This window comes from Odocoileus virginianus, chromosome 24, assembly GCF_023699985.2.
Source record: "Odocoileus virginianus isolate 20LAN1187 ecotype Illinois chromosome 24, Ovbor_1.2, whole genome shotgun sequence".
NCBI classification, from domain to species: Eukaryota; Metazoa; Chordata; class Mammalia; order Artiodactyla; family Cervidae; genus Odocoileus; species Odocoileus virginianus.
The window spans coordinates 7,964,766-7,989,747 of record NC_069697.1 but is presented as its reverse complement, the minus strand read 5'-3'; the positions used below and the strand labels follow the sequence as shown (position 1 = coordinate 7,989,747).

At 39.3% G+C, this 24,982-nt stretch overlaps 1 protein-coding gene across 2 annotated transcripts in view; it reads right to left on the bottom strand.

Annotated features, from left to right (window-relative positions):
* Window positions 1-24,982, bottom strand: part of SYT1 (synaptotagmin 1) — a 582,867-nt gene that overhangs the window by 193,598 nt on the left and 364,287 nt on the right. The gene's annotated exons all lie outside the window — the stretch shown is intronic.

Below are 24,982 nucleotides of genomic sequence, written 5' to 3'. Positions count from 1 at the left end.
AGAAAGTGCCATTCCCCCACATGTATGTGTTGAATGAGTGGAAAAGGCACTTATGCAGAGTTTGCTCCACTGACTGCATGTTAGCCTGAGCTGCTGGGCAGCTGCCACGTGGAAAATGCCATCCTAGGAGGGAAGTGAAAACTGAAGAAATTCATGCTACAAGTTGAAAAGAGAGAGAGAAACCCAATTTTTATGGCATCATTTGAACTTTAGCACTCAGATATGTGGAAGCCATGGTAGGTGGGTGTTCGTTAGTTCCCAGAACCAAAAAAATCACTCATCATGGATACAAATTAGAGTTGGGTTCCACCAAAATAATGCTGATCAGCCATTTTATGTGTGAAGACTCTTCTAGCTCTGGGCTATTATGATGGAATAACCCAAATTGTAGTACCCTAAGTCACTGACTTGTACATTTTATTTATAAATATTTTATTAGAAACTACCTATACTGCAGGAATAAAACCATCCCCAGAGACATATCACAGTTGTGCATGAGAATTGCTCTCAAATTTAAAATCTTTTAAATGACTCAAGGGAGTTGATATATATAAGAAAGCTTTACCTTGAGTATTCTAGAGACGTCCTTGATGACAGTAGTAGGACTGTGTTTATACACTGGGATTTTATTAATTGATAAAGGGTATGTGAGAACAGCAGCTATGAGCTTTATCAAAACTGGAAGATAACTCACCCTGAAAGGCAAACATACTTAGTGGTGGCCTTTTCCTTCCTGGAAAAACATCTAGGAGGACTGTTGTTATGACAAGTTCATTCTTGTCTGTAATCCTCCTTTTGCCCAGACAGTGATATCTTTTTGTCACATACTTAGAGATTTTTTTATCATCCTGGCTACATACTAGCTGTATAATTTTGAGCAAGTGAGTTTTTCTAAAATGGAAATAATAATACATGTATTATAGGATTATATGAGGTTATATGATTTGAATAAAACAGTTATTATTAATAAATAAATAGTAACTATTATTATTATTATTAGAGGGTCCAGAATCCCACCTGTTTCTTGTTTGGGGGCTTTAAGGCTTTCTAAATATCTATTAGTCTTATTCTGATTTGGAGATCCATTTTCAGTGTCTGGGCTTCAAAACCTTAACATTCTACTTAACATCCTAGTTCAATTCCTATAAGAGGTTTTCTTTTTCTAAATAGCTATTGGGATGAAAAGTCTTAAACTCCAATTTTTCCAGGTGAGGAACCTAATCTCTTACTGATCCACCCAAAAGAGTGAGATCATCACTCTGGTCAAGCTCCTGCTATTACCTTTTTCTCCCTGGAAGTACTCACCACTTCACTGTGCTCAATGTTTTGCTGGATGTTTGCATAAATAATTGACCTTTGATCTTTCTCCACCTATCTGATTAGGGACCAAGTCCCTCATAATTGCATATATTCCCCTGGGTCTGTCTCCTCTAGAAGACTTTGTCTTCTCACCATTTACCCTCCAACTCTTTGGCTGGAATGCTTTTGGGAAAATATGAGGAAAAGGGATACGTTGCATGGTGGTCATCCTTTAAAAGCGGTAAGCCTGGAAAAGTGAAAAGTCACCCAGCCCAGGGAACGTGCTTGAGAGATGGACAAAATGTAAAATACATACATAAAGTGAAGGAAGGTTTTTCTGTCAGGTATCTTCTACCTCTGAAAACAGAATTAGATTTCATGCATTCTTGCTAGGTTCTCAGATTTTTTTTAAATATAGTCATTTTTTGTGTTATATTTGATCTGTCTCCTTAACTAGCTTCTTTTCAAGCCTAACTCGCAACTATGATTTGCTATCTGTCGAGGGTCTCCAACTGACTTCACCTTCTGACCCAAAGGTGTTTGTGGTGTTTAGCAAAATCTGAAATCATAAATGTTCCAGAATTAAGCCTGTCTTGCCTGCCTGTATCCCACCTGAACTGCTGCTCAGGTTTTTTTTTTTTTTTTTGCATTTTGCTAGCCATATCATCATTTCATCATTCTTCTAGTTTTATTCTTGGGTTAATTTTGCCTTCTCTATCTTTTTTTGACACCCATTTACATCCTATCTTCTGCCAAATTCCCCTTAATGGCGTTTTTGAGACTCCAGACTGCTTCATTTTTAGAAACATCATGCTTCTCTTTGCCTTTAATATTTCATATCTGAATTGCTATGATGATTTCTAAGCAAGAAGACAAGAGAGGTCTCTGGCTTTCACATTCTTTTTCAAATACTTTTTCTTTTCCCAGAATATATGCTTTCCCCTCTAAGAATGTCAGGTGCAATGGAGGCTTTCCATCAGCTGCACAACTAAACTTCTCCCTCTACGAGTCCTTGTTTGCTGTAACATACTTTTAAATCAGTCTGTGCTGTACTCTTTATTCATCTCCCTCCCCTCACTATTAAAAATCCTGTTCTCCATCATTGGAGCAATCTGAGTATTTTCACAGAGGTGACATTCGTTGTGCGCTATCCTGTTCAGGTAACTGATTCATTTGCTACAATGGGGGGGGGGCATCCTGGATGGGATTAAAGTGTCCTTTGATTACTAACTGGTCAAGTGGGCTTGCTTCAGCCTCAGTGAACTTTAAAAATTAGCTTCAACCAGTCCGACTACCTTTTTCTAATTTTTTGACCAATAAGATCTTTATTGACTTTCATTTACTGAAATCCCAACTCAAAATGTACTTCCTTGAGTATTTTCAGCGTGCAAGATGGTTCTTGCTACTTTTCTGCTGTGTGCTCTTTCAGTGCAAACTCATGGTTGTGACTCTAATTTCCTGTGCTTTTTTTGATCCCCTGCCCTGGAAAGTGTGCTCCAACCCTTTGATGGCGTCTTTTTCCCTTATACAGCGTGAGCCTTAAGAGCATCCATGTGTGTGTGCTCTGCGCGTCTATTGTGCTGTCTCTTCCCCCACTGCCATTGCTGTCCATTCTGCAAGGTCACTGCGCGCATGGCAGGCGCTCATTCAATACTGAGTGATCAGCTCCCAATGTGTAGGTGGCTGTAAAACAGTCTGCCCTGTGTGAAGGGAATATATGATCTTAGTTTTTCCATTTGCTAGTGAGATGTTGTTAATAATATCCCTAGTGTCCTTAATAATGCCTTGTAAATGGTTTCTCTCATAGCAAAGAGTTGTGAATCATTGATTTTTTGTGCTATTTTTCATTATACCCTATATATCTCAGCAATATGTTCTGTTTATGCTAACAATGTTTAAAAACAATATGTATAGGCTAACTATATGAAAAAGCATTTCTACTGAATAAGTTGTACCGCATAAGTTGCTAATTTGCAGCTTTTGATATCTTTTTAACAACAGTGAAGCAGAAATGCTGGTAAAGAGAAGAGATTAGATTGTGTTTGGTTTATCACCATGCAAAGAGACTTGCTAGTCTTTGACTTTAGAACACCTTTCCTGAAGTCTTAATATTTTCTCTATAAAACTATACTCTGGAGGTTCACAGGTGATAAAATAATCACTAAGTTCAATTCACTTCACTCTGCGTTATCTTTATGACACCTGGAATTAGAGATGGATTAAAAAATTTTAAATTACACAAAAACCTCTCCTTTGAAACCCTTGTGGTTATTCGTTGACTTTTCAGCAAGTGTGTATTGCTAATTCTGTCACTTTATCCATGTAACACCTCTAGCAAATACTCTCAGCCTTGTACTGGACCCTTACGTTCTAGTCACAGGGCTGGATAAGGGTGATAGAAATGAAAGCATCATCTCAATCTTCTAGAAACTCACAGTAGTTGAGAAGAGGTCAACAGAGGTGACTATGATGAAAGATAGAATTCATAATAATTGCTTCAGAGGTAAAGGTTAAAAAAAGAAATTCTGATAAATAATAGGAGAAAGTACAGAAGAATTGGAATGACCTCTTTATGATGGTATCATAAAGGATGGGCAGAAGTCACATACTTAGAACTGATGATGGAATGACCACCAGTGTGAACCAAAGAATGGAGGCAAAAAGAAGTCCCTGATTGGAAAACTGGACAATCCCTGTTACACAGGTTTACTTCTTTGAAGTTCTATTTCCACTGTTCAAGTCAGGCGCTTATTACCTCCTGCCTGGAATACTTGGATCACCTCTTAATTCCCATTCTTCAGCCTCTCCATTCTGAATTACAAGCCCAGAGGAAATACCATAAGCTCTGGCTAGGTTACTTCTCTACTTAGAATACTTTAATGATCCCTGGTGAGACTTGGCATTCAAGGCCATTGATAACTGGGCTCTACTTATTTTTATAGTTTTATTTCCATTTCCCATTATGAAATACATACTCAAAATTTCCAATGTTTATCATTGTTTCCCCATTCTCTCAACTTACTCTGGGCCTAAAGTTTTAATCATCTCTGATTTTCATTCCATTTTTACTTTCCATGCTTAAAATAAAACGTTTATTGTACCCACCACTCTCGACAGGACCCTTATCTTTTGAGATTGACTGATAATAAGCCTTCTGGCCTTCAGAATTTATCCTCTACTATGTTTTTGCATAGTTTCTATAAAGTAGCATTTTCAGTGAAAGACTAGTTTGAGGTTTTCTCAGTTATTCCTCAGAAAAGTTTGTGCAAAATCTTGGTAAAATGTAACAAAATTGCAAAAGATTATCATTTTCAGAATTCTTTTCTTTTTTTAGCCATAATTTTTTACAGCTATATTTTTCTCAACATTCTGCTTATAAAATTTGGCACAAAAATACAATGTTTTACTTGAGAAATCATCAAGGTGAAAGGTTATTTATAGTTGAGTTTCCAAGTAATAAGGAGGTGATGTTTTTAAAGCATGACTTCTACACAGAGATGTAACAATTTCAGTCATTCCTTTGGTGAAAAAAAAAAACCTCATTGCTTACACTAGATTTTGTAGTTACAACAGCTATCACTCCGTAAAAACAATTTCCAGTAACCTCATTTCCTTGCTAAGACTGCCACCTACTTCACAGACTAAGTTTTAGAATAACTTTTAAAGTGGTCTTTTCATTTTGCCATGTAAGAAAAGAAGCTAAAAAGAGAAATCTTAGTTTAGAACAAAATCTTTTCAAAAGTAAAATTAGAATCCCAAAAAGATTTAAAATGAAATGTTTGAAAACTTGTGGGGAAAGGTAATTATAGTATAGATACCTTTAGTTTTATGATCAAATGTATGTGTTTTCTGCATTAGTATACAGGAAATGAGAATTTCTATGAAGAGAGAAAAAAATGCTAAAGGGCTGTGTAAAGGAAATCAGATGTAAGTTTTCTGAGGATCAAGGTTACCAAACAGAACAAACACGGGCAAATGTAAAGCTAATAAGGGTGCAACAATATGTAAAGCCAATGATATGATGAAGATATTAACAAACGCACCTTAATTTTAGGCTTGGGAAAGAGCAGAGAACACTGGTAATTCACAGTACGTGAAGGTAGCCTCCACTGCAGTACTTGGAAGTGCAGTGAAGGGTGTCAAAAATCAATTGATCAATTGTTCTAATACATTTGAGAATGTGGGATGAGTCCATTATGAAACTGGGTAAAATGGATAACTAATTCTTTTTTCTTTGTGATAAGAGTGTATAGTACCGTACTTCTACATCATAAAACCTGTACTAGATTCTTAAGCTTTATTAGGTGCAATTTTACTCCTCACCTCCATTTTCTCCTCCCCACTTCCTTTCCCCTGCTAACTAAATCTGTATGCAAGGTTGCCTTTCCTCCTGCTCCTTGTTGGCCCCATTAACTTTGCTTTCCGTTCTTGAGGTAAGGATACTTAGCACTTGTAGAGAATAGATTTCTGATAATTAATACTACAAGTAAAGCCGATCATTAGCAGCAACGACACATGCCACTCTGGGATGGGCTTAACTTCAGAGGCCTCTTGCTTGGTGCTCACAAATCTTCACGACCGCTGAGTTTGGAAATGGGGAAAAGGGATGAGATTTTCTGCCCTGCATCTCCAACTTCAGCAATGCTTGCTCCTGAGTAGAGCCCTCCAATGCACTCTTGCTGCATGATTTTGTTTTAGAATATTTTTAATAAATAGAGATACAAGAAGGATTTAACATGTTTCTTATCTTAATTTACCAGAATAATTGCATCAGTGTGGGGGAAAAAAAATCCTCCACCTGATGTTGTGCTTAATACTGAAATGTGAGAAAGCCTGGGATTATACTTCAGCAGTTTTCCAAATTCTATTTAACACACTTTAAAGAAAAAAAAGTCATGAAAAATGAAGAAGTAGGAAAATGGTTGTCTTCAAACTTGGGGGACACGCTAAGGGGGAAAGTGGCAAATAACCTGTATTAGTCCATTCAGGTTGCTATAACAAAGCTATCATAGACTAGGTCACTTATAAACCACAGAAATCTGTCACAGTTCTGGAAGCAAGATCAAGGGACCAGCAGATTCTGTGTGTGGTTAGAGCCCAATTCCTGGCTTACAGACAGCTATCTTTTCATTGTATTCTCACATGGCAGAAAGAGCGAGGGAGATCTCTGGGATCTCTTTTATAAGGGCGCTAAGGCTCAGTCAGTGAAGACTCTGCCTGCAATGCAGGAGACCTGGGTTTGATTCCTGGGTTAGGAAGATCTCCTGGAGGAGCGCATGGCAACCTACTCTAGTGTTCTTGCCTGGAGAATCTCCATGGACAGAGGAGCCTGGTGGGCTGCAGTCCATGGGGTTGAGAGAGTCAGACATGACTGAGCAATTGAGCCCAGCACAATCTCACTCATGAAAGCTCCACCTTCATGACCGAATTACCTCCTAAAGGCCTGCTTCCCCATACTGTCACACTGGAGTTAGATATTAGCACGTGAGTTTGAGGAGGAAGTACGTTGTTGTTCAGTTGCCAAGTTGTGTCCAACTCTTTGCGACCCCATGGACTGCAGCTTGCCAGGCCTCCCTGTCCCTCACCATCTGTCAGGGTTTGCCCGAGTTCATGTCCATTGAATGGGTGATGCCATCCAACTATCCTATCCTCTGTCACCTTCTTCTCCTGCTCTCAATCTTCCCCAGCATCAGGGTCTTTTCCAGTAAGTTGGCTCTTCCCATCAAGTAGCCAAAGTATTGGAGCTTCAGCTTCAGCATCTGTCCTTGCAATGAATATTCAGGGTTGGTTTCCTTTAGGATTGACTGGTTTGTTCTCCTTGCTGTCCACGGGATTCTCAAAAGTCTTTTCCAGCAACACAGTTGGAAAGCATCAATTCTTCAGCATTCTGACTTCTTTATGGTCCAACTCTCACATCCATACATGACTACTGGAAAGACCATAGACTTGACTATATGGACCTTTGCTGGCAAAGTGATGTCTGTGCTTTTTAATACACTGTCTAGGTTTGTCATAGCTCTTCTTCCAAGAAGCAAGCGTCTTTTAATTTTGTGGCTGTAGGTGATTTTGGAGCCCAAGAATATAAAACCTGCCACTGTTTCCACTTCTTTTCTTCTATTTGAATATAAAACCTGCCACTGTTTCCACTTTCCCCCTTCTATTTGCCATGAAGTGATGGGACCAGATGCTATAATCTTCATTTTTTGAATGTGGAGTTTTAAGTCAGCTCTTTCACCCTCACAAGAGGTTCTTTAGTTCCTGTTTACTTTCTGCCATTAGAGTGGTATCATCTGCATATCTGAGGATGTTGATGTTTCTCCCAGCAATCTTGATTCCAGTTTGTAACTGATATAGCCCGGCATTTCACATGATATGCTCTGCATATAAGTTAAATAAACAGGGTGACAATGTATAGCCTTGTTGTATTCCTTTTTCTATTTTAAACCAGTCAGTTGTTCCATATAAGGTTCTAACTGTTGCATCTTGATCCACATACAGGTTTCTCAGGAGACAGGTAAGATGGTATGGTATTCCCATTTCTTTAAGAGTTTTCCACACTTTGTTATGATTCACACAGTTGAAGGCTTTAGCATAGTCAATGAAACAGAAGTAGGTATTTTTCTGGAATTCCTTTGCTCTATGACCCAGTGAATGTTAGCAATTTGATCTCTGGTTCCTCTGCCCTTTGTAAACCCAGCCTTTACACCTAGAAGTTCTTGATTCAAGTACTGCTGAAGCCTAGCTTGAAGGACTTTAAGCATAACCTTGCTAAGCATGGGAAGTGAGTGTGATTGTCTGATAGTTTGAATATTCTTTAGTACTGCCCTTCTTGGGAAGTGGGATGAAGATTGACTTTTTCCAGTCCTGTGGCCACTGGTGGGTTTTCCAAATTTGCTGACATATTGAGTGCATCACTTTAATAGCTGTACTAGGATGATGCAATAAGAGGATGTATATGATAGGAGGATGTATATGAGCACCCTTATGTACAAGTTACTTATTACATACAACACAAGGTCTTACTATGTATAATATGTTTTGGGAGGCAAGAGCATCTTGCAAGAGTTAAGAACCTAAGTGGATTTGGACTTGGTTCAAGTTACACGCCAGGATTAGTTTTGCATCCTGAGCTGCTCCTTGGTAGTTCAGTGACCTTGATGGCTAAATCTCCCTACCCTTTATCTCCTCGACATTAGGAAAGCTGTTAATATGAACTCATTATCATTGCCAAAAGATAACCTTTGAAAAATTTGCTAGACTGAGAGTTCTGAAGGGCAGAAACTGCTTCAGCTTTCTCACTCTCTTTAACATTTCTCAGACACCAAAGTGTGTGCACTGAAACATCTCAACACTTCAGCTCTGCTGCTGCTAATCCTGTGAAAACACACTATGTCATGGCGGTGATGGGATGTTCCCCACCCCCCCGGCCAAAAAAGAAGTGAACATGATGAGAATGAATGATGCTTTCCAGTTCAAATCTTCTTAATGTTATAAGAAAATGTACACAGTAGAAACAGATATTAGAGGAAAGGGAAGCCCTATTTTTCTAACTGAGGAAAATTATTTTGCTCTCTCTCACATGCTCTAGTTCCCTTTCCATATCTGTGTGGCAGAATTCTGAGGTGGCTTCCAAGACATCCCCTACCACTCTTAATACCCCGCATGCACACATCCTACAGAATACCTTCTCAATTGTGAGCAAGACTGTGATGTGATAGGTTACTTTATATGGAAGGGTGAAGGGACTTTGCCAATGCAACGAACATCCCAAGTTAGCTGATTTTGAATTAATCAAAAGGGGGACATTATCCTGGGTGTACCTGACTTCATCAGTTGAAAGTCCTTTAAGAGAGACTAGGCCCTTCCTGATATGAGAGAGGTATTCTTCTGCTTGCCTCAAAGAAGCAGACAGTTTGTGAAAGTGGTTCCTCTAGGAACTGAGGGTCTTGGTCCTACCACTGCAAGGAACTGGATTCCTGCCAAAGATCTGAAGGAGCTCAGACGAGGGGCCTGAATCCCTCTTCCAGAATTCAGGGGACACATGGATTGCAATTTGGTGAGACCCTGAGTGGAGGACTCAGCTAAACTGTGCTTGGATTCTTGACCCGCATAAACTGTGGGATAAAAATGTGTGTTGTTTTAAGCTGCTAAGTTTGTTACAAGCTTTCATGCAGCAGTAGGCAACTAATCTCTCTCTGCAAACCATATATTTCCATATATTTATAACAGCGAAACATAGACTACAAAACTAATTCAGTAAGTAAGTATTTAGCATCTACTTTATAGGAGTAATGGGCTTCCCTGTTTGATCAGATGGTAAAAAAGTCTGCCAGCAATGCAGGAAACCCAGGTTCAATCCCTGGGTCAGGAAGATCCCTGGAGAAGGGAATGGCTAACCACTCCAGTATTCTTGCCTGGAGAATTCCATGGATAGAGGAACTTGGCACATTATAGTCCATGGAGTTGCAAAGAGTTGGACATTACTGAGTTGGACTCACACTTTCACTTTTTCACTATACGAGCAATATATATAAGAATGTCCATCTCCACCTCCCCCCTAAAATTTTTTAGACTGACATGGAAGTGTAAAGAAATAGCTCTGACATAAGAAGAAAACTGGCAAGTGCCAGAGCGTGAGGCCTATGGAAAGAACAGGGAAAAGGAGACTCTGATCAAGGAAGTAGGAAAAATAGTACAAACATGGTAGTATGTGGTCTCCGCAACACTTTATAGTCAAAGTGAATCAGTTATTTGAATGTATCAGAAAGAGTTTCTAAACTTTCTAATGTTGAAGCTCTCAGTGGACTGGACCAGGTTCACAAGTTACTTCTGTTGCCTGCCCCAGCCCCCGCCGTGCGCCCCCCCCCCCCCCCACCCCAAATAGGGATTTGTGAGAATACCAGGGGCATGGATATGTGATGGTATTCAGAATTAGCCATGAAAGAGCTCACTTAGCCTGTGGTATTGACAGTCTATGTACTTTCATCTCATTCTGCTTTCTACCTTAACATTTGCCCAATTCCACTTCATCCTGTTAAGTGCGTGAGCTCTCATTCTGTTTGGCTTGTCGTGGGAGAGGACAGTTCACACTGCTTTCACTTTCTCACTCCACTTTCTCACTTCTTAACTCCTCACCTCACACCCTGCAAGCTGCTGTCCGATGCCAGCTCTCTAATGAAACGAGGCTTTCCAAGGTCAACAAAGAGCTCTAAATCCACAGGCCTTTTCTCAGCATAGACTTTTATGTTCTCCTTCCAGTATTTGCCATGCCTAGATGTTTATATCACTCATTATTTCTTCTGATGGTCATGAAAGACAAAAGAATTTTAGTTGCACCCATACTCTGTTCTTTATAATGACCTAAAGACTTAGGGTTGGCAGAATAAAGTATGACCTCCTTAGCCAAGCATTAAATATTCTCCAAAATGAGGTCATATGATTTCATCAACATGATTTCAATATGTCCTGCAACTCAATCACACCAAACTAAACTGTTAACTATAAACTCTGAATTGGCACATACAACTCATGTTGTTCAGTATGGGGTGGCTTTCTGTCCAGTTGTTTGGTTATGCAAATCCTTCTGTCTCTCAAGGCATCATTCAAAAGGCACCTCTTTCTTAACTAACTCCGTCAGTCACTCCCACACTATTTCTCCTTCCCCTTTGTGCTTCGCTCACTTGTACCTTTCTTTAATACTTATTTCATTATGCCCTGTACCAGAATATGTTTTGCTTAATATATTTGAGATTCTTTACCCCTTTATAAAGTTAAAATCATAAATATAACAAGATTGTTATGAGGAATAATTGGCCAAATAATAATTTAATAAGTAGGTGAGGTCCTGTACTAATGTCTCAAAAATATTGGTAATAATGATGATGATGGTATCTGCTCCCCTCCCCCACTATATTGAAAGCATGGTAATGGTAGATCGCCTGCTTTCATCATTTTTATTTTCCCAAACTCCAGTCAGTACACTCAGTACATTTCTTCTGAATCAAACTGGTTACTGTTTCTCTGAAACTTTTTACTTAGCCTCTGTGAGACTCTATACTTCTGCCTTACCCACTGCTCTTTGACAGCTCATTTGTCTCTTCATCAATTTCACTATTCATCCAAGACTTTTACATTTTAAGGATTTATCACTGACTTCCCCACGCTCTAATCTCCACACATTCTTACTTAGGACAGTTATCTACTTTCACAACCTAAATTTATATGTGGTCAACTCCACAAATGTCAATTTCCAATGCTGAGCTTTCCCTTACATTCCCTGTTCTCCACAGAGCATCACCATGAATTGATCACCCAGGTCTTCTGGAATTAATGCTCATTTTTTCCCCCTACACACCCTCAGATCCAGTTGCTGTACCTGTCAAGTGCATGTTCACTGAGTCTGTCACATCTGTGTCTTTTGTTCCACATCAGCTTATGCTTTCATTATCTTTACGGTTCCTTCCCTTGCCTCCTTCCTCCCTGGTCCCTCTCTCCAGACTCTCCCCTTGTATTCCCTCCTACCTACACATTACTGCCAGATTAATGTTCCTAAAACAAGGCTATAATTATGTTACTTCCATATTTAAGTATCTTGAATGGTTCCTGGCTCCTCTTTAACAATTTAATAGAGTCTAAATTCTTTAGCCTGATATTGATGGCCTCTCTAACATAATTCCAAATTACAATTCCAGGCTCATCTTTGGTGACCCTTCTACACATTTCTACTGCCTTAACGTTGCTATTGTCTCTATGCATTCCTTAGCTCTTCTACTAGATTATAAGAATGACAACTACTCTATTTGGTATTCTACCACCAAGCAATTCATCCAAGCCATACATATTTATCTACTGCTCATCCTTCATTAGGCACATAGTATGTAGTTTAGAGTATGAAAAAATGGATCAAAGTCTGAGATTATTTTCTGAGAATTTAAAATCTAGTAAGGAAGATATGAGCATAATACTACATAGTTGAAGATAAGTGTATTAAAAGAGTAATATGGTTATTCAGCAGGAGCATTACTAGCATTTGAATTGAGCCTTAATCTTTTAGAATACAGAGGCTTGGATATCCAGAGATGAGGGTAATGACATTTCAGATGTAAGTACCCAAAGGACTGAGGTACAAAGGCAGGGAATGGAGGCATATCTCTGGGGATCAGTGGACAGTGCAGTTCAAAGAAGATGGATTGAGGTTGGAAAAGTAGGTTGGGGCTAGGCTACAGAGGGTCTTGGATGACAAATAACCGAGTTCAAAAATCAGGGGGAAAGTGTTAAAGGTTTCTGAGCAAGGGATTGGTGTGTTCAGAGCTGTGCTCTAGGAAGAATCATCTGTAAGATTTATGTACCTCAGTTTGGCCAACGGGTGAAGATGATTACGGGAGACTTTTAGGAGGCTCTAGTAATTCCAGTACAGATGGAGGACCCAAATAGAGCATTAGTGGTGAGAATGGAGAGGAGAGAAGACAGCAATACGACTTGTTAATTATCTAGACGATGGAGACAAAGAATGGGAAGACTCAAAGACAATGTTCAGGTTTTTAGCTTCCGGGTAGTGGTGTGTGTGTGTTTTGTTGGAGGGGGAAAGGTGAGTTTAGTTGGGATATGCTGTCAATTGCAAATGGCATATTCAGATAAATAGATTTTAAAAAGAGCTTTTCAAAAATGGAATTCATTGTAGTTTTGATTTGCACTTTCCTAATAGCTAAAAATGTTGAATGTCAATGATCACTTAACTGATTCTGATATGAGTTTATTGGTCATGTGTATCTTCTTTCACTAAGTATCTTTTCAAATCTCTTGCTCATTTTTGTACTGGTTTGTAAAAATTTTTTAAATAAATATATTCCACAAACAACATCTTTGTCAAATATATATACTGCAGATACTCTTTCAGTCTATGACTTGCTTTTTTATTTTCTTAATGGTGCCTTCAAAAAGCAGAAGTATTTCCTTTGAAAGAAGTTTAATTTATCAACTTTTTATAGTTGGTGCTTTTGGTGTCTTTTAAAGCCTGCCATTGCTGGGTAGGCAAAATGGACAGTTAATGACCAAAGGGTACAAACTTCCAGTTAAATAAGTTCTGAGGTAAATAAGTTCAATAAGTTCTGAGGATTCAATGCACAGCCTGGTGATTACAGCTAAAAATACTGTATTTTATACTTGAAATTTGCTAAGAGTAGATCTTGAATGTTCTCAGCTCAAATAAGAAATGGTGATTATGTGATGGGATTGAAGTATTACTAAAGCTATATTGGTAATAATTTTGTATCAAATCAACATGCTGTATAGTTTCAGTCAATCAGTCAGTCAGTTCAGTCGCTCAGTCGTGTCTGACTCTTTGCAACCCCATGGGCTGCAGCACACCAGGCCTCCCTGTCCATCACCAACTCCTGGAGTTTACTTAAACTCAGGTCCATTGAGTTGGTGATATCATCCAACCATCTCATCCTCTGTCATCCCCTTCTCCTCCCACCTTCAATCTTTCCCAGCATCAGGGTCTTTTCCAATGAGTCAGTTCTTTGTATCAGGTGGCCAAAGTATTGGAGTTTCAGCATCAGTCTTTCCAATGAGTATTCAGGACAGATTTCCTTTAGGATGGACTGGTTGGATCTCCTTGAAGTCCAAGAGACTCTCAAGAGTCTTCTCCAACACCACAGTTCAAAAGCATCAATTCTTTGGCACTCAGCTTTCTTTATAGTCCAACTCTCACATCCATACCTGACTACTGGAAAAACCATAGCCTTGACTAGACGGGCCTTTGTTGGTAAAGTAATGTCTCTGCTTTTTAATATGCTGTCTAGGTTGGTCATAACTTTCCTTCCAAGGAGCAAGCGTCTTTTAATTTCATGGCTGCAGTCACCATCTGCAGTGATTTTGGAGCCCAAGAAAGTAAAGTCTGCCACTGTTTCCCCATCTATTTGCCATGAAATGATGGGACCGGATGCCATGATCTTTGTTTTCTGAATGTTGACCTTTAAGGCAACTTTTTGACTCTCCTCTTTCACTTTCATCAAGAGGCTCTTTAGTTCTTTTTCCCTTTCTGCCATAAGGGTGGTGTCATCTGCATATCTGAGGTTATTGATATTTCTCCCGGAAATCTTGATTCCATCTTGTGCTTCATCCAGCCCAGCATTTCTCATGATGTATTTTGCATATAGGTTTAATAAGCAGGGTGACAATATACAGCCTTGACAAACTTCTTTCCTGAGTTGGAACCATGGAACCAGTTGTTCCATGTCCAGTTCTAACTGTTGCTTCCTGACCTGCATACAGATTTCTCAGGAGGCAGGCCAGGTGGTCTGGTATTTCAATCTCTTGAAGAATGTTCCACAGTTTGTTGTGATCCACACAGTCAAAGGCTTTGGCATAGTCAATAAAGCAGAAATAGATGTTTTTCTGGAATTCTCTTGCTTCTTTGATGATCCAGTGGATGTTGGCAATTTGATCTCTGTTTCCTCTGCCTTTACTAAAATCAGTTTGAACATCTGGAAGTTCACGGTTCATGTACTGTTGAAGCCTGGTTTGGAGAATTTTGAGCATTGCTTTACTAGCGTGTGAGATGAGTGCAACTGTGCAATAGTTTGAACATTCTCTTGCATTGCCTTTCTTTGGGATTGGAATGAAAACTGACCTTTTCCAGTCCTGTGGCCACTGCTGAGTTTTCCAAATTTGTGGACATATTGAGTGCAGCACTTTAACAGCATCAGCTTTTAGGACTTGAAATAGCTCAACTGGAATTCCATCACCTCCACTAGCTTTGTTTGCAGTGATGCATCCTAAGGCCCACTTGACTTCATATTTCAGGATGTCTGGCTCTAGGTGAGTGATCACACCATTGTGATTATCTGGGTCATGAAGATCTTTTTTGTATAGCTCTTCTGTGTATTCTTGCCACCTATTCTTAATATCTTCTGCTTCTGTCAAGTCCATACCATTTCTGTCCTTTATTGTGCCCATCTTTGCATGAAATGTTCCCTCAGTATCTCTAATTTTCTTGAAGAGATCTCTAGTCTTTCCCATTTTATTGTTTTCCTCTACTTATTTGCATTGATCACTGAAGAAGGATTTCTTATTTCTCCTTGATATTCTATGGAACTCTGCATTCAAATGGGTATATTTTTCCTTTTCTCCTTTGTTTTTTGCTTCTTTTCATTTCACAGCTATTTGTAAGGCCTCCTCAGACATCAATTTTGCTATTTTGCATTTTTTTCCCTTGGGGATGGTCTTGATCCCTGTCTCCTGTATAGTTTAATCTTATACAATGTTATGTTATCAATTATATTTCAATAAAGATGCTGGGAGGGATTGGGGGCAGGAGGAGAAGGGGGTGACAGAGGATGAGATGGCTGGATGGCATCACCGACTCGATGGACATGAGTTTGAGTAAACTCCGGGAGTTGGTGATAGACAGGGAGGTCTGGTGTGCTGTGATTCATGGAGTTGCAGAGAGTCGGACACGACTGAGCGACTGAACTGAAAGATGGGAAAAATCAAGATCATTGAATTACCCGCAATGTTTTCTTCTAGGAGTTTTCTAATTTTAATTTTTTGTTTAGATCTACAATCTGTTTTGAGTTACCATGGAAATGCACATTACAATTACAATGACATACCCAATACCTGTACTACAAATGGCTAAAAAGCCCAACAATTCCAAGTGTTAGCAAGGGCACAGAGCAACTAGAACTTTTATACACCACTGGTAGGATATAAATACCACAATCATTTTTAGGAAAAGTTTGACAATCTTTTTTATACAAAGAAAAACAAATATTACATTACTACTCAGCAGTTCCTCACATAGGTACTCCCCAAAAGGAAATATATTGGAAGTAAAAAGTCAAAGTGTTAGTTGCTCAGTCATATCCAACTTTTTGAGACCCCATGGGTGCTCCTCTGTCCATGGAGTTCTCCAAGCAAGAACAGTGGATTGGGTAATCATTCCCTTCTCCAGGGGATTTTCAACCCAAGGATCAAATCCAGGTCTCTTGTATTGCAGGCAGATTCTTTGCCATTTGAGCCACCAAGAAAAAACATAAACATAACATAAACATGTATCACCTCAAGGACTTGCACAAGAATATTTTCAGCAGCTTTATTCTTAAGAGTTCCAAACTGAAAACAACCTATATTTTCACTAATCGACAAGCAGACTGTAGACGATAGAATGGAATGCTGAGCGATAAAAAGGAGTGGATTACTGACATATAAAAGAACATGGCCGAGTCCCCAAAACACTGGATTCAGTAAAGAAGCTAGATGCAAGAGACTACACAGTGCATTGTTCCATTTTTATGAAATTCTTGAATATTCAAAATGAATTTATAGTGACAGAAAGCAGATCAATTATCACCTAGAACCAGGGCAGGAATTGCTAGAAAGAGACTAGCGGCATTTTTTGGAGGGGTGATTACATTTCGTATACTTGTCAAAATGTACAAAATGTACATTTGCAATGGGTGCACCTTATTGTAAATAAATCATTCCTTAGTAAAGTGAATTTAGCAAAATGCAGGAGCTCAGGAAAGACATTAAGACTTGGGACTGAGTTTAGAGTGTGATTTACATAAAGAGTATTGGAAGTCCTAAAATTATGAAGAAATCAGAGAAGGTGATGAATGCCAAAGGCAGATCCTTGGGAAATACCCATCTGTTAGTGACTGAAGGAGGCAGAGAGAATAAGAACACTCAAAAAGATGAGGAAAGTCTCAGGAACCAAGAGGGAAGAGAACGGGAAGGTACATAGCCCTGGGTGGCTGTGCAGAAGGCCCACTGTCCCTGGCTGAATGAACAGCTGTGTCAGGAAGTCCAGAGAGATGCAAAGCTGCATCGAGCTCCAGTGGAGGATAAAAACAGCAGAACTGACTTTGGCAAGCTGTTTTCCAATAATTGAAGCACCGGTGAATCACTTGGTGCTCAGCTTTTAGACAGATCATTAAACTCGAACTGTTATGGAAGTACCTGAGCTTTCGTATCAGTAGCATCGGTGTTAGAGTTGAAGGCTACAGAATGCCAAGTAGCAAAACAGACTCTCTGCTGATGAGGACCTGGAAGACAGCCAGGCACATCACATCACTAGAGCCACATTAGCAGATCTGGAAAAGAAAGGTGGATGGATGACGGCCGCTGTGGAAAGGGGAGGTGACAGGAACAGTTCCAGTCAGTGTGGGCAAAAGAAGGTTGGCGAGGCCATTCCGAAGCAGTACTTCAAATGATATCCACAATCATCGACAACTATAGCCCCCGCAAGACCAGAAGGCTGTGCTTTGTGTGGCTGATCAGTGAAACAGGGAGACTCATAAAGTGTCCCATAAACAGCTTTTTCCCAGTGAGAACCTCACAGAAGTACCCACTGCGGGAAAAGCTGCTGTAACACGTTTGCTGGCATCTCTGTGTTCTCAGTGAATGCACCGGAAACTGGGCTGCGTAGTCTGGCAATTGTTAAAAGGTGTGAGCTCATCTTTTTTCCTGGGCATTGCAATACAATACAGTATTTTTAAAACTGAAAGATGAAGTTAGTGTTAAATCCCAGGTCTCCACTTGAACAAAAATGTTTGTAGGGAGAACTGTGTACTCTGGGGACCAATTGAGTAGTTATTTGTATCTCAGAGCTGAACCAGACTGGCCAAAGAGAATTAATTAGCTCCTAACATTTTAATACAACACAGGAAAGGAAGAAATAAAACAGAAGATGACAAAGGCTGAGGAAAGAGAGGGAAAAAGGAGAGACAACATGACTGTGAAGGGCTGAGTGGTTTAGGATAAAGTAAAAAAGATCTGGAGGGTCGGGGATCTTTAGTTCAATGTAACGTTGAGTTTAACCTTGAATGTTATTATTGTTATACCTTTCTGGAATTACCCCTTTGGAAGTCCTTTTCTGTTTTTAATAGAGATATACTTGACATAGAAGACTGTATTTGTTTCAGGTGTATCACATAATGATTCAGTACGTGTGCGTGTTCTGAAATGATCACCCCCAATAAATCTAGTTAACATTCATCATATATGCAGTTACAATTTTTCTCTTGTGATGAGAACTTTTAATATCTAGTCTCTTAGGAACTTTCAAATATGCAATACAGTATTATTAACTACAGTCACCATGCTGTAATTTACTTTCCCATGAGTCAGTCATGGTTGACTGCCTCTGGGCTCTGCCAGTCTGTCCTCTGTATCTATGACTGGAAGTCCTTTTCTTGTTAATATACTTACCTTGGATCTTTTGAGCTAAAAGAGAATAATAATTTTACGTACTATGAGCCAAGTTTTGTGCTAGAGTTGAGACAAAAAGATGAAAAGACAGTGTTTTGATCTCATGTAGATTGGTTTATATTGAGAGAGGTTGGTTTTAGGAAAGAAAACAGTTAAGTAAATAGGAAGCAAAAATTATAAACGTATGTAAAGCACAGACCTATCACAGAGGAAAAATTGCTGATGAATAGTAGATCATGGGGTGGGGAGCGTGAGGACAGGAAGACCTTTAAAAAGAATAGAGTTCTAAAGCATAACTAGAAATAGTCCAGCTAGACCAGCAGGGGCCACCAAACCATTTTGGGCAGAGGAGTGAGTTTGGGCAAAGACCTAGAAGCATGCGACAATGTGGATAGTAAATTCTGTAACTCTAAAGGTCTCTATTGCCAAAACAAACTGTGTGAGAGTGAATAAGTGGAGATGAGGCAAAACAATATCATATCTTACAATGCTGTCCATGCCTTGTTAAGACACTTTAATTTAGAAGTCCTTCTGGTAGAAAATGAGATCAAATCAGTCATTCTCAAGAGAAATCAACCCTGAATACTCTTTGGAAGAACTATGCTGAAGCTGAAGCTCCAGTATTTTGTTCATCTGACTCATTGGAAAAGTCCCCGATGCAGAGAAAGATTGAGGGCAGAGGGGAAGAGAGTGTCAGAGGATGAGATGGCTGGATGGCATCACCGACGAAATGGACATGAACTTGGGCAAACTTCAGGAGCTGGTGATGGACAGGGAAGCCTGGCGTGCTGCAGTCCATGGGGTCACAAAGAGTCGGACACGAATGGGTGACTGAACAATAACAACTGGGAGAAAAATTCTGAATCTGTAATGCTGTTGAGGCTCAGAACAAGTTAAAATGATGTGCTTTAGTTTAGTTCCTAAGCATGGAATACCAGCCTAGAACATAGTGGGAGTTATATAAAATAAACATTAGAAGTTTATGAATTTTGAATATGTCCCATATTATATTCCAGACAACTTCCCAGAAGTAAGTACTATGAGTATCCTCATTTTACAGAGAGATTAAAAGATTTGCTCAAGGTTACATAGTAGTAACAGCAGAATTGGGACTTTGACCCCAGGCAGACCAACTCCAGAGCTCACACTCTGGCCTTTTATTATGGCAAACAATATTCCACTAAAGCAGGTTAAGTTCCAATACTTTGGTCACCTGATGAGAAGAGCTGACTCATTGGAAAAGACCCTGATGCTGGGAAAATTGAGGCAGGAGGAGAAGGGGATGACAGAGGATGGGATGGTTGCATGGCATCACTGACTCAATGGACATGAGTTTGAGCAAGCTCTGGAAGATAGTGAAGGACAGGGAAGCCTGGCGTGCTGTGGTCTATGGGGGTCACAAAGAGTTGGACACAACTCAGTGACTGAACAACAACTAATATTGGGCCAGAGTCTCTGAGTGACTAACTCAGAATTATGGTCAAAGCCTTAGAACTTAAGGCTACTGAAGTGTACAGAAGTATTTAGGGGGTAATATTTATTTAATAGCAGTGTTTTTAGTCTATTGCAGTAGTTTACTGATTTTAAAGAATTTGATCCAAATCCTTATAAAAGAAAACTATTGTCATGAAATTTTATTTTCAAGGCATCAAACCATGTAACTCCATAAATTAAGGCTTATTACCCTGAGATCCTGGCTCTTTTCTGAGTTTCTTTGGATAGGTGCACACTCCTTTTCATAAATGGCATAATTATTAGTCCAATATATTCCTATTATTTGTAGCTTACTGTGGCTTAAAAAAAAAACTTGTACGTAAAAAGCTTGAAAAGGTGGAGGGTTGAAGTGATTTTGAGACTCCTCCGGGACAGTGGTATCAATGAAAGTGTTGCTTGGTGAGGAAATGTTTAAAAGGGCCACTGTCGTCTTCATCTTTATTTCTAAGTTATCTAAGTTCACTGAAAAGGCAGACTGGGGAGGCATGTGGACTCAGATAATAAGTTCCAACCTTTTATGATAATTTTCTCAGGAATGAAAATCAAAACAAAGAAAAATAAAGCTGAGTGCTAAAAAGATGATGGCACACCACATAACTTCCCTCTGGTTTCTGCTTCTAAGTTCTTTATCTAATTTAGTGGAAACCGGCCCAAACGACAGGTCAGCAGCATGATTAAAGATCTACCGAGTCATCAGGGTGAGGCGGAAACAGCAGTCTCTCGGCTTCTCTCGTTTTGCTGTTTCCTTTATGGATTTGCATTTGCAGTCAGACTTCCCTGGGTGAAAACGCAGCCTGTATTTTGACATGCACCTGCCATGTGGTGAGAAATGTATTTAAAAATAATTGTAAACATTTATTTGTCTGTTTGTACAGTATTTCAGCAAGGTGACTCCTGAGCTATTATTAATATATGTCCAAAGTATTGTTCACTCCCCTTGTTTTTCTTAGGTGTGTTTATTTAATCTCTTTGAAAGGCTAATGGAATGTAGCTAAATCATGTCTAGAAACTTCGCTGAGATCTTAATTCACTTGGTGGCTTAATGTGCTCAGTGTTACTCTGTATTACATATACTTTGGAAGCTTATAAAATCTCACAGCGCTAGTTCATTTTAAAGGCACGCATTTCTTGGGGGAATTTTCTGCATAATAGGCTTCCAAGAGGGAAACAAAATTCAAGGACACATTTAAACAACCTTCCTGAAATACAGCATCAGTAGCATATAATTTTGTTAGGTTTCTATATTGAATATAGGATGTCAATAGTCAGATTACATACTTGCTCTTTAAAATCAGTATTAATTATTTTATAATAATCATTTTACTCATAGATGATACAATAATAGATGATAATGGAATGATAATAGATAATAGAATAATAATAATGATACTGATACTGATAATAGAATGATGGAATAATAGATGATACAACATACCTACATAAACTTTACAAATCAATGCAATGTGCTAACTATAATACAGGAGAAATAATAGAGTAATTTATGTAATTCATATTTTATTGTAAAAATCTTCACAACTTCAAAACTTTACTAGTGTCTCAATGAAGTGATCAAATGCTTAAAATTGCTAAAAGGGATGTTTGGATTTGGAGAAATAAGACAGAAATTTCGTGAAAAGTCAGGAGCAAAAGGAAGTTCAGAAGCAAACAACTGAATAAGAGCTAGAATATTCAGCTTATATCAGAGCCTTGCAAAAACACTTCCACGTTGTATGTCAAGTTGTTCCAGGTTCAAATCATTACAAACAGGGGTTCCTTTCTTATGCATATCCCAGGGAGACTGTGAAGTATGTGCGGAATGGGGAGAGTTTTTAATTGTGTGAGACTGTCTCACATGTTGGAAGATGATTAGGTTCCTGGCCCAGGGCCTGTAAATGCAAGCAGCTGCCCCTCATGCCCATTTTTCAGCACACTAAAAAGGGCCCAACAAATACTCACGACAGCCTGTAGGGGGCAGTGTCAACCTATTAAGACCCAAACTGACTAGAACCTGTTTTCCAGGGTAACCATTAACACACACACACACACACACACACACACACACCGTATTCACACTATATAAACATATACACATATTCACCTCATGTGTGTTGAATCAGAATTAAACTTGAGAAATGATATAACTCAATCAAAATGTTTGTTGTGCATAGCAAGCATGAAAGCATGAATCACTACACTGTGCGGTGATGAAATACCACCCTTATCTCCTCGTGTCCTTGTCCCACATAGATTCCTTCAGCATGCACTGATGGAGTCGCTCAATATTGCAAAGCACTGAAAATAACACCCATCTGCACTGTGACTTTTTTCTCATAGATATTTCAATTCTATAGAGGCTAACGAGAAATAATGTCATTTAACATCTTAGCCAGTACTTTTCTCAAGTGTGAGAACTGAGTCAACAGATGAGACCTGCCGTCGAGTCAGTGAATGATAGCTGAGAAATTAATTTCTACAATGCAACAGACTCTAAGTCTTAGTACTTAGATAGTAATAGATTATTCACAGGACAGTCTATCAGAGGGGGTCCAATAAAAGAAATGCAGAAATATAAAGTGAATAAACACTTGTCTTTAAAGCCAAGTGTTAGTGTTAGTCACTCAGTCGTGTCTGACTCTTTGTGACCCCATGGACTGTAGCCCGCCAGGCTCCTCCGTCTATGAGATTCTCCAGGTGAGAATACTGGGGTGGGTCGCCATTTCCTTCTCCAAGGAGAAACTCAATTAGTATTAAACTTGTCTTCCAGTTATTTAGTCATTAAGATGAATAACAGAGATGAACATCAGATATCAACCAGCGTCTGTGAATAGGCACATAGAGTCCTAAGAGTTTCTAGTCATTTGAGATGAATAACAGTGGAGGTGATTTGCAGTCTGTGATGTTCTGTGAAGGCATAATCACAAAAGTGCAGAGCTTTTTCCTGACACAGCCTGATCTACAACCTTACTAGGCTTCAGATTTCGTATCCATAAAAGAGGGATAATGATTATTCTCTCCTAGCAGAGATTTCATAGGGCAGAATGGAGGTCGATTTCACAGAATGCACAGCCCACGCGTCCCTGCAAAGTGCTCAGTGAACACCGGCAATCGCTATAATAATTACTGTTCTTCCCATGCTACTAAGGGTTCTCCTCTTATGTTTCTTGAAAGTCTCTTCTTGAATTAACACTGTATTCTTGACACTAATAGATGGCAATAACATTATGTTCACTCTGCAGCCCCATGAGGGAAAAAAGTGCTGGACTGCATTTTTCCTCAGCTTGTGTCATATTTAACCAATTTCACCACCACTGGTTGTTGAGTTTCACTGGTTACTGCTGTGAGGGATAGCATTGATATACTCACTGTTTGTTCAGGCCACTGTCTTCAAATTGTGCTCCATACAGTCAGGTGTCTTTGTAATTGTTGGTGTATCTTGGGAGGGTGAGCGAGGAAGATCTCTTTAACTCACCAAGGCAGCTCTGCCTTGCTGTCCATAGGTTTCTGTACAATATTTTATTTGAACAAAGGGATCCTTGGCTAAAAAGGTTTGAAAACGATTGCTTTTTGGATCATAGGTTCTCGTGAATGGCATGAGAATCACAGTCTTGTAATATTGTAATACCTATACTGTTGTTTCTAGCATGGTGCCAGATACTTTCAGAGTTTGGGGGATACGAATGTGTGTAAGAAATTGTACCTGCCTCTGAGCATTTTAGATGAAGAGCTTTGAAAGCTTGCAGGATGACTCAATTCTCTTTTGGAAATGAGAGAACTTCTTGTCCAAATGGTAACATTTGAAGAGGTTCTTGAGTAATTAAAAAATGTGTCAGGGTTAATGGGGAAAGGGAATACATGAAGAGAGAAAAGCAAATTGCTGACTGATTTTAAGCAGTTTTTTAAAGGAGATTTAACAGGACTTAAATGAGTGCAGGTATGGAACTGGAGTTGCAATAGGTCAGGGAGACAAGGATAATAGTGAGATTTCTTACCTGAATAGCTAGGGAATGAGATGGCCCAAGGGGAGCATGTAGATAAGACTGGAAGAGGATTAAAAATGGAACCCTGTAAACTGTGACCTCTACCACTAAAGGGAAGGAAAGACAATGAAAGGGAGGGCCAGTCAATGAAAGAGAATAAGGAGGGAAGGAAGGAAGATGAGGAAATGAGATTAGACTCTTGGGAAATCAAGATTTTTCAGATCATGACTGCTGATCATAATGATGATGCAGAAATATGTGACGAAATGAAGGTTGAAAGTCACCCTCATAACTGTGCAAAAAGAAGTACCTGGTGACCATTTTACATGTACTTGATGCATGGAAATCAGAACGGAAGGAGCTGAGTTGTTAGTGGGAGTTGAAGAAATAGATGCCAGGGTCAAGGTTGTGTTTTCCACTCAGTTTGAAGTAGACACGAAGGAGGAAGTGAGAATGGTGGGTGACAGAGGAGGTGAAGGAAGAAGAAAAGCTTAGTGTGTGTAAGAAAACTATTTCTGAAGCACATACAATGTGTGGAATTTCACTTGCAAATATGTGAACTTTGAGCATACCTGTAGGCTAAAAGGAACGAGGGAGTCAGAAAATGAAATGACAAAAGAAAAGAAAATTAGAGATGATGTGAAGAGGAAACACCAAGAGGGAATTTGTCTTTCCTAGAACAGGCATCCTTGGAATGGGTTTGAAGAATGTAATGCTTGAATATCTGGCTGCAGAGTTTCTGAAGTTTTCTCAATTTGGGTGTCTGTCTGACCTGAATGGAGGGCTTTTCCAAAAGAGAAACAGACTTGTTAAAAATGACAGTTTGACTCTAATAATAGCTAACACTTATAGGATGCTTACCCTGTGCCAGACACTCCGCTAAGCACTTCATATGCATTGATGCCTCTATCCAACAACTCTATATGGAGATATTATTTTTAATCCCCATTTTATGCCAGAAGAAACTGAAGCACAGAAAGTTGAAGTCACATTCTCCA